Genomic DNA, 11,137 nt, shown 5'->3' on the forward strand with positions numbered 1-11,137 from the left:
GCGCGAATGTAAACTGCACAAAACAGTGCGATGCGCAAAATAGCGCGAATGATAAACTGCACAAAACAGTGCGATGGAGGTGCGCAAAATAGCGCGAATGATAAACTGCACAAAACAGTGCGATGCGCAAAATAGCGCGAATGGTGAACTGCACAAAACAGTGCGATGCGCAAAATAACGCGAATGGTACAATGCACAAAATAGTGCGATACGCTAAGCAGCGCGATTGATTTGAAATGCACAAGACAGTGCGATACGCTAAACAGCGCGAGTGAATTGAAATGCACAAGACAGTGCGATACGCTAAACAGCGCGAGTGATTTGAAATGTACAAGACAGTGCGATACGTTAAACAGCGCGAGTGATTTGAAATGCACAAGACAGTGCGATACACTAAACAGCGCGAGTGATTTGAAATGCACAAGACAGTGCGTTACGCTAAACAGCGCGATTGATTTGAAATGCACAAGACAGTGCGATACGCTAAACAGTGCGAGTGATTTGAGATGCACAAGACAGTGCGATACGCTAAACAGCGCGAGTGATTTGAAATGCACAAGACAGTGCGATACGCTAAACAGCGCGAGTGATTTGAAATGCACAAGACAGTGCGATACGCTAAACAGCGCGAGTAATTTGAAATGCACAAAACAGTGCGATAAAATGCATCTTCTATGCAAGTATGGGGGCATTTTCCATGCAAAAGATACAGGCATTTTCTATGCAAGTATGAAAGCGCATTTTATGCAATATTGAAAGCAAGCATATTCTATGCATGAATCATAACGATGCGTGGCACGCATGCAACAACAGTGTATATGAAAGTTCACATTCTATGTAGTAGAGGAGTATCAAATATGTACTCTGGTGCCTCTGATTTACCTCTTAGAGGACTTTGCAACACACTCAGCTCAAAAAGGGCACACCCTGTTCGTATTGGTGAGAGATAACATCTGCTGCTGCTGCTGCTTTAATTGCCATTCTGACTTGAAGCATGCTTAAGCTTGGAGTAGAGGCACACTCATTCTTCAGAGCACTGACAAGGCCTGAAGAGGTACATATGGAATGCAATCTCAGAATTTTCTGAAGGTGAAACACACTCAGATGCTCAAAATTTTCCCTATTTTCTTTTGCTTTGCAGTCCGGAACTTATATAGCTTCAGATAGGTCCTTGTTTTACCGTTCACACTTATCGGGGGTGGACCCTGCAGTTTTATGAAAGAACAAATCCTGTTTTGCACAAATGTGGAGAATGACACAGCACTCTGAGCACAAGATGATTTTTTTTGAAATTGATAAATGAGTTCTCGACCGAGTATTGAGCCTACAACTGAACACAGCGAAAAAAGACTCAATAATGGAAAACAAAAGATAAACAACCTAAACACATCGAGACACACTCGGACTGACTCAAAGCAAGAATCGAGACAAGACCAAAGACACAACACTCAGACGTGTTACAAAGACGAGAGACCCCTTGGTGCACGAGGAGCCAGTTTCTCCGGGTATTATTTCTCACCCTTTTCTTATTTGTGATTCTCACATCACTCGGCCCTCAGGCTCTGTTTTTCTGAAAAAAAGCCCTTTCCTCACTTTTTCTCTCATCGCACATCTCTCTATTCTTCGATCTCTCATTTTTCATCCCTCCCCTGGGTGGTTGATGGATAAACAGCAAATTGTGGGCTCATGCCCCTAGCATTCTCCTAGATTCTCTTTCTTCCGCTCACAGCTAGTGAATTCCTCCCACGGAAGGGTTGCGCTACAACTGGGGTGTGTAGCAAATCTGCGGCTAACATCAGTTGATGATGCTTTGCTGGGGAGTTTGGACGTGATAAGATCTGTCCAGACGATAGAGTGGAATATCTTGCCCCATTCTAGTTCGTGCTTCGCACTTGGCTTGATACCTCGTTGGTTGGAGGATATGAGAGCTTTTTGCCCTTTGTTGTGCCCTTTTCTGGCGAATACGGTGCCTTTTCCGACAAGTAAAGTGCCCTTTCCGGCAAGTATTTTGACAAATGGGAAAAGACAGAACACCTGACTCAACTGTGCCCCTAGTTCATCATTTTGACCATTTTTGTTTTTGCTTTCTACTAAAACAGTTTTGACCAGCATGAGAGTTAGATTAACGTGCTTGTTCAATTTTCTGATTTAAAATCATGCAAGTCAGGCCATGAGCACTGAAAGTTTTCCTTTTCTGGGTCCAAGAAATGGTCCAGTTTTGAAAAATGGAGTACTTTTCGAGAAGATTAGTCAACCTCAGTAAAAATTCTCAAAAACTATTTTTGCAAACGACCACTGCTCAACGAGCACGGAACCTACTCTTGAGATGCACAATCTCGGATCCATAGCAATGGAAAATTTCCCCTTGTCTGAAGGACGCTGCATGGCAACGGAAAGTTGCCCCTTGTTTGAACAGCACCGCGGCGTATTGAATGGCAACGGAAAGTTGCCCCTTGTTTGGATGGCACCGCAGTGCATTGTAGGCAGTCCTCAGAGTGGCGAACACAACCAAATTCTCAGATATAGAGAAAGCGAAGATGATCAAAACCATTACATGGACATAGTTGAGTTTGAAGTGTTTTACGGCTGGACTTCAGAATGAAGTTGCCTACGTATCCCAAAGATGGGAATCAAGCCTCACGTAGTTCGGGGTTAAGGTGCACTCGGGTATTTAACCTCTCCTTTTTATGCTCTAACTTTTGCCAAGGCGCCCGTTGCGGGTTTTCGACCTTGCGAGCTTCGTTCTTCTTTTTTTGTTTCAATTTTTGTATCTTTTTATTCTTTTTCATTCTTTTTCGATTTTCTTTTTTTTTTTTTGTTCTTTTCTTTGCATCTTTCTTTTTTGTTCTTTTGTTCTTTTCTCTTTTTTGTTCTTTTTCTTCTTTTCTTGCTCTAACTTTTGCCTGGGTCGCCCTTCCGTGTTTTCGGCCCAGCGAGCCTCTCAAGGGTAAAAGTGTAGCTTGGTCCATGCCAAATGGTTATAGGGTTTCGAAGCCATCCGTATCCAGGAGAGTGGCTGTTGATTTGCAAGAGGACTCATCTTCAGCTCTTCGAGCATGTCTGATATCTTTGCCCCTAGTTCGAGGGGTACTCATGTTCCAACTTTGCAAGCTTCTTCTGATCTTCTAACCTTTTTGATCTGACTTTCCTGGCCTCTTGTTCGAGGGCTGCTTCAAATCCGGCCACACAAGCCTCACATCGTAGTTGACCGTTGAACCTTCTGAATTCAAGTTCAAGGTTTGGAAGCAAAAGGGTTGAGTCTCGAGGCTGAGAGCGATCCTAGGCTGCACAATCTCAAGAGCGATTCCACACAGGTCTTCGTAGGACCGCGCAAAACATTTGGTTTTTGAAAGTTTTTAAGAAAATGACAAATCGCTTGCGCTAAAGATAGTGTGAAACCAGTCTGGATCAAGCCAGGGTCCTTCTCAGTACTCATGCTAACAAGCATGATTTCATTCATTAAGGGCTTAGCACGCCTCTCTTTCTCTCAAATGATCAAAGTTTTGCAAATCCCAAGGAATTCCTTCCTCTTCGTTTTCACCGCAGTGCTCAAAAAAGTTTTGAAAAACTTAGGTCGATACAATGATTTCAAGGCACAGAAAAGACAGAGTTCTTTAGTCAAATACTGCCGTCTCATTCAGAACTTCCGACATAACTGGCACAAGGCAGAAGCAAATGCGAGAGCGTGAAGATCACCGCTGTTTTATTCAAAAAAAATCTGTTGGCACAACTGGCTCCCTGGCAGAAACAGACTCAAAACAAAACGAAAAGACAAACACAAAACAAAACGGTGACGCCCAAGGTAACACCCCCCGGAATCACCCGACTTCTATACAACAGGACTGACTCGATACAACAAGACAGACCCAAAACAAAAGAGACTGACTCAAAACAAAAAGACAGACTCAAAACAAAACAACAAAACTGACCCAATACCCAAGTCAGAAAGCACAAAAACTGGTATTTGCACATTGCTCAGAACAGTGCGTGCCATTCCCACGTCTGGAGTTAATCGAGCGCCGCCCACAGGTGGTTCATCCCCCGATCACATGGTCATATTATCCCCTAAGTTCACCGATCCAGTGCCGATAGACTTTGCAAAGCTTGGCGCGGCAATGACCCCATTGTCAATCAGATCTTGCACTTCGTGGTGAAGACGAGAGCAATTGTCAGTACCATGACCGGTTTGTTGATGGAAGGCACAGTATTGGGTAGCATCATGCGTAGCCGGAAGAGGATTCGGGAGAGGCTGAGGCTCAAGGGGTTTGAGATGGCCTTGTCTTATAAGGATTTGGAAAGCTTTGGACAAAGGCATGTGGAGGGCATGGAAGACCCTTTGACCTCGGGGTTAGTACTTCAAAGTTTGTGGATTTTTGCTGGACGCACCAGCAAAGTGCTTGGCAGGTGCTGGCCTGGTTTGTTGATCTCTTCTGAGTGCAGGATTATAGCTGAAAGGAACGTTTCTGATACAACGACCCTTCTCCCGGCTTGCCTCTTGATTCAAACTGCCCCCAACTTGAGTGGCAAAAATATCATCCACAGTTTTTGCAACCATTGCAAGCACTTGCTGTTTGTTTAGTCCTTCGGCTTTCAAAGCCTCAACAGCCAACAGAAGATGTTCATGGGGACCAATGCCTGTCCCTACCTTATTCTTACTGCCTGCCTCCACTTTGCCAAGGGATTGGCATTCCTCAAATACAGCCCGTTCCAAGACTGGGGAGCCTTTTGACATAAACTCCCTGGTATGTGATGTGGTTGATGACGGAGCCGATGTCCCGGAGGCCAAATATGCCACAGTTCTCTGAAGATCTTCGATCATTCTCTTCAGCTCAGAAGTAGTGGGTTCACGGGTTTGAGATGATTGGGGTCCAGGTGCATCCATCATGCATAAGTCCATGCTTTCTGGAATGAACACCTCAGGTTTGGGTAGATGGGCTGGGGTGATGTATATGCTGGGGTCGAAGGTGGATGGTAGTGTATGGATGAGGTTGAGATAGGCAGGAGATGTTTGGTCATTGGGCTTTGAAGGTGGTGCTATCGTCCGGTTGTCGATGAGATTTTGGACCTCATGACGAAGGCGATAGCAACGGTCGGTGCCATGACCGCGCTGCTGATGGTACATACAGTACTTGGCGGGGTTATGTCTGGCTGGGAGTGGGTCGGGAAGAGGTTGAGGATCGAGGGGTGAGATGCCCTTTTTCCATCAGGAGTTTTAGTGCGCTAGTCAGGCTCGTATAGAGGGGAGTGAAAGTTCTGCCCTGAGCTTGGGCTGGGCTGGCTGGTTGTAGGCTTGGTTTGGCAAAAGGGTTGGCTGTGACGACTGTGTTGACTTCAGTGGGTTCGGGAATAGTTCTACTTCCAGCGTTGGTACTCCCTGAAATCACCCTCTTTGTCGGTTCCCTTGTTCTAGGAATGATCCCACTGTTGAACGCATTCTCGACCTGAACCCCCAGTTCATGTAGACTTTTGAAAGTGAATAGTGGAGCGATTATCAACTTTTGCAACATATCATGCTCGAGGTTTCGCACCATCATCTGCACTTGATCCCTCTCAGAAGGGCGACGATCTGTCATTTGTGCTGCCTTTGCTCTCCACCTCGCAACGAATTCCACAAAAGGCTCTGTTGGGTTCTGGCGGGTTACTTCAAGCTCTTGGATGGTCATTTCAACTTGGGTATTGTAAGAATACTGATCAACAAAGGCCTCAGCCAATTCTTCCCAGTTTTGCTTCACTGTATTCTCCAACTTAGCGTACCAAGTGGCTGCTACACCCGACAGGGTTCTCCCGCACAGAGAGAGTTTCTGTGGCTTAGTCAGACCCATCGGCTTTAGGACATCCAAGAAAAGTCGGATATGTACCATTGGATCTCCAGACCCGTCGAAACGGTCGATATATGGCATTTTGAATCTGTCTGGGAGCCGGATGGCAGCCTCGGTGTGCCCATCTTCAATGTCGGGAATGGAGTTAAGGCCCTGTGCCTTTTTGAATTGCTTCTCAAGGTTTGCAATTTTCATTGCAGTCAGATTGAACTCATCAACATGAAAGGGTTGAGTTCTCTCATTAGGCTGCACCAGGGGTCTGAGCACCTGAGCTTGAGTCAACCTTTCTCGAGGATTCGGATACTGCAAATCTTCAACTAGCAGAATTGGGTCAAAGTTCGGCTGGGGTCCCAAAGCTGGATGTGAGGCAGATGCCCCAGATGGGCGCTGCGTTTCAATACTGGTCTCAGCCTGCATGGCAGTTCCCTGATTTAGCGCTGCTATCACGGCCACAAATTCTTCCGAACCTTGTGCCATCACGGTCTGCTGAGTCTGAACAAAGGTGATGTGACTGGCGACTGGCGGATTAGATGAACCGATGAGCCCTGACCGGCTTTTCTTTACCTTGCCTCAGCAAAGGAACACTGATTTGCCCTTGAACTGAATTTCCGACCTGACAAAGTCTATCAACACGGATCCAATGTACTCGGGGGATATCGGAGCCTTCTGAAGCTATGGTTCCAAGACTACCTAGCAAAAGGGAAAACATGCAGCATCTCAGCCTGATTTCACCTGAACAGATATGAGCCTAGTTGAATGAGTGTGCTCTCTACTGAATTCTGCCCCCAAAATTCTACCTCAAATCTGATACCCTCGGGTAAAACTGATTCCCAGATACTGATACCCGCAGGCCTGATGCCCAAACTTGTAAACTGATTCATGCATTCCTATAGAGACGCACTCTAAAAGCACATAACAAGCAAGTGTGAGCCAAAACACCCCTATGTTGGGGTAGGGTTTCCCTGTCCTATTCTGTCAGGAGCTAGGGTTTCACTACGCACGCAGCGGTTTCAAACAACCTACAATCGGGTAAGCAGCCTGTCCTAGTTTGGAATGGTCACTATGGATTCCGAATATGCACTAGGTCGAATGGTCAAAAGGGTGCCCCGGTAAAACCGGGGTTTGTGTTCCCATACTGGCAGAGCCCACAACCGGTTAGCCTTATGGTCATGTCTTGACAAGACAAGCCTCCGGCAAACCGTTCAGGAATAGCAGATGGCAAACACGGTGTCCTAGGCGCACCAATGCAAATGCAATGCAAAGAAACACACAAGTGTAGTCAAAAACAGATATCATGAGTTCGAGTCAAGTCCTCTAAATCCCCAACAGAGTCGCCAGAAACTGTAGACGTCCCCGAACGCCCCGGGAGGATGAGTCCCATTCTGTTCATTTGGGGTTCACTACAGTTTGGACTCTCAAATTGTCACGGTTCTAAATCTGAACCAAAGAGTCCAAATCTAGCAAATCGTTTTGAGAAAACAGATTTTTGAAAGAAGTGCCAAACATGGACTGCTTTGCCAGATACAGAGTCGCCACCTAAATATTTTATTTTGGAAAAATTTAGGAAACCCTGACTCGTTTGCCTAAGGCCACGTGTCCGTCATCACCAAAGTTGCCTCGGCTCGGGAACTTGGGTACGATTGGGGAAGGTCACTTCGTGAGCACCCCCGCTTGCCCGATCAAAGATCGGCCTCTACTAACCATGATAGCTAGTTTTGAAAACATTGTGGGTTCTTATTCCGGTTATTAGCCTAGATTACTATGTGATGCGCACAGCATACAAGTATAGACTGGGTCGCCTGAATTGGAACAAAATATTTCATGTTTGTCTTTGAAAGATGGTTTGCTACTCGCAAGTAGGCTTTAAAATGCAGATTTTGCCACTCTCGGGTGGGCTTAGAAAAAATGGTTTTGCCACTATCTAGTGGGCTTAAAACAAACAGTTGATGATTTATTCCAATCCAAGTAACTCAACCTTCACCCACAGGCATTCAGGCAGTTATATCACATAAGCAAATAGCCTCATAGTAAGCATGCTATTCATGGCAGTCACTCACACGCATGCAAGGATGCTAAAGCATAAAACTTACCGAGTACTCCAAGCCAAAAAAAAAGAAGCTAATTAGAAATCCATGCATGATCCTAATTATACAGAAATGCCTAATGCAACACATGCAAAAATGCAACTATAGCAGGCTCGGCTATTCTAAACATGGCATGTGAAATGCTACAGCTAACAAGTATTCAACTTTGAAATTGAAATACAATGTAGTTAGTATGATGCGCCGAGCCCGGTGCATGCAAAACAGATGAATGAATGCAAACATGCTATCATACTGTATGCTAATTGAAACATGCCCTAATCTAACCATCATAAGCGTGTAAATAAAAGGGAGAAAGACGTGGGGTTGGAAGACATACAACACACACACGCACACTTATTACAGTTGTGCCCTCGCGCAAAGGGTCCGAATAAATAGTACAGTCCAAATAATACAGTCCAAATATATACAAATTCCTAATTAATTTACAAATTAACTAAGAAAGCTATAGACTGGCATGCAAACCAGGGACTGCCTTGACTCTGATGAATGATGCATGTCTGGGCTGCCTTGCACGGAAATCCACTGGGATGCCCCGATTAGCCTCTGTTTTGTAATTTTTCTTGGAAAGCGCGCCAAGCTCCGGAAGGTTGCTGATTCTTGATTTGCTACATCAAAGAGCAGGAAAGGGGCATAGCAATGTATTTTCACAAATGTATGCATGCCTCGATCCTCGTACCACCAATCACGCATCTCAATGCATGATGGCCGAGGAGTCGAAATGTGCAACTCAATATAGAATGAATGCACATGAAAACTCAACTAAAACCTAACTCCATCATGGATAATCCAGAGTGTCGGTGACTTGGAATTGAGACACGTTCCGTCACTCGGAGTACGAAACGTACCTCGTTTCCCGTGCCCGGGCTAACTCCTACCCCAAACACGATGCAATATGCATGATATGCATGAATGCAACTAATATACAACCTAGCATGCACAATGCTATGAAATGGCATACACGATGCACGAGGTAACATTGCATACACAATGCTCTAACATACAACCTAGCATACACAATGCTATGAAATGAAATGACATACACAATTCACAAATGGACTTACACTAACACAAGTGGACCTCAGCCACACTCACATAAGAGGCCATAAGATGAAAATGAGACACTCCAAATGCGTGCACGCATGCACGCAAACCGAGGACCGAACCTAAGGCACGAATGCCACTCTACCAAAGCATGGCAGGGCATGGAACATGGCATACAAGCATGCAAATTACAATACTAAAATATGCCCCAAAACAGTCCCGAATCATAAAAGCATGGCTCCCGATGCATGGAATGAAACCGAAATGCAAAACTAGGCCTATGCATTGGCCTATAGCTATACAAAACATGCATCATTTGAATATGGAATGTAAAGACAGAGTCAAGAAAGCCCAAAAATAAGCACATTTCAAGTTTTAAGCAAGGCCAAAAAGTAAACACAAATAGGGCAAAACTAGCATGCAAAAATGGCCCTAAATGTGAGATAAAGAAGCAACTCACAGCTGCTGACCCCAAACAGATTAGGGCCCTTCAACAATGTTGAAGAGGGGCCAAAAATAATGCACTTTACAGTTGATGGCTGGACCCAAAACAGTATGCAAGAATGCTCAAAATGCTATGCAAAATAAGGCCAAAAAGAGAGATATAACACAAAGTATATAAAGGATGACTCAAACAATGAAAGACCCTTAATGAAACATGAAGATGGGGTCAAAATAGGGCCATTTGTAGTTTGGACCACAGCCCAAAAACAGAAGCAAAAGAGGCTAACAAATCATGCAAAATTATGGCCAAAAGAGAGATATAAAGGCAAGTAGCAAATGGAAGCCACAAACAGTGATGAGACCTTCAACAATGTTGAAGAAGGGCTCAAAATAAGCAACTTAACAGTTTATGACATGCCTCAAAACAGTCTACACGTAGGCCAAAAATACTACACAAGGAATAGGCATACAAGAGGGATAATGAAGCAAGTGCAACAAGGAGACCTCAAACAGGTAAAGGCCCTTAATCAAACATGAAAAATGGCTCCAAATAAGCCTAGTTCCAGTTAGGGTCGGAGCCCAAAACAGCAAGAAAATATGACTTATAAAGGATACAAAAATAAGCTAAAAAGAGAGAAAATGGTGCTTACCCTTGAAGACCAAACTTTAGGCAACTCTTGGCTTGAGTTTGGTGACTCTTAGGCTCTGAAGAACAACCTCTAGCTGCTAGAATGGAGGATGGAATGGTGGGGCTATGGGTTGGTGAAGAAAAGGGTATAGGACTTGAGAGGTTGGAGGGTTGAAGTGTATAGAGGGAGAGAGATATAACAAGAGGCTTGGGGGATTTTTTGTAACCCTAAACCAGCAGCTCTAGCTAGAGCTGCTGATATATAAGCCAAAGAGGGGGAAAAAGGGGGGGGGAAATGGAGGGAAAAATGAGTCAAGTTTCCCTCCAAAAGTGCCAAACCCTCGGACATGGGTGAAGTGTAAAAAAAAATATATGGCTGGAATGCACTCACAGGGGCAAAAATGGCCGGCCAGTTTAAAAGGGGAAAAAAAGTCATCCACCAGGTAAGTGGCCGTCCGGCCAGAAAAGGTGGCCGGCCGGCCATGTCAAAGGGAAAAATTAGCCTGTCACCCCTTAGGATGAAGCCCCAGAAGTTAGCTTTCCAATGGCGCAAACCTTGCATTAAAATTCCTCTTGTAGAAAAAGTTATGCCCTTTTCCGTGAAGCCGTGCAGATTCGGTCCAACCGGACTTCAACCAACCACATATCCCCCCCCCCCGGACTTGGACTTAGGAGATTCTTGAGTGAAAAATGAAGCCCCGGAAGTAAGCTTTCCAATGGTGATGGCCTCATATCTTAATTCCTCTTGTGCAAAGAGTTACGCCCGTTTCGGTGAAGCCGCGCAGATTTTTCTCCTTCCCGGATTCATGCTGAACCACTTTTGACCAAAAAGAAGTTGGCTTTTCAGCAAAATTGCTGGCCTCCCACCCTCCTACAAGCTTTCTAACAGTGAAAATAAGGTCTCCACCAAAAATGAGCCCAAACCGATGCAAAATGAAGGTTCGGGGGCTGAAATGCGCAGCCCGAGGCCCCGAAAACTGACTGTTAGGCACCGGAAGTGGTGTTCGACCACGAAGTTGGTCTCTCGGACCACAGTGTCCCTCAAAAGGGAGTAAATAAGATGTATGCCAAAGACCGAAGCAAACAGAGATGGTTAAGCG

This window comes from Camellia sinensis, chromosome 9, assembly GCF_055761805.1.
Source record: "Camellia sinensis isolate YWXY chromosome 9, ASM5576180v1, whole genome shotgun sequence".
Lineage (NCBI taxonomy): Eukaryota > Viridiplantae > Streptophyta > Magnoliopsida > Ericales > Theaceae > Camellia > Camellia sinensis.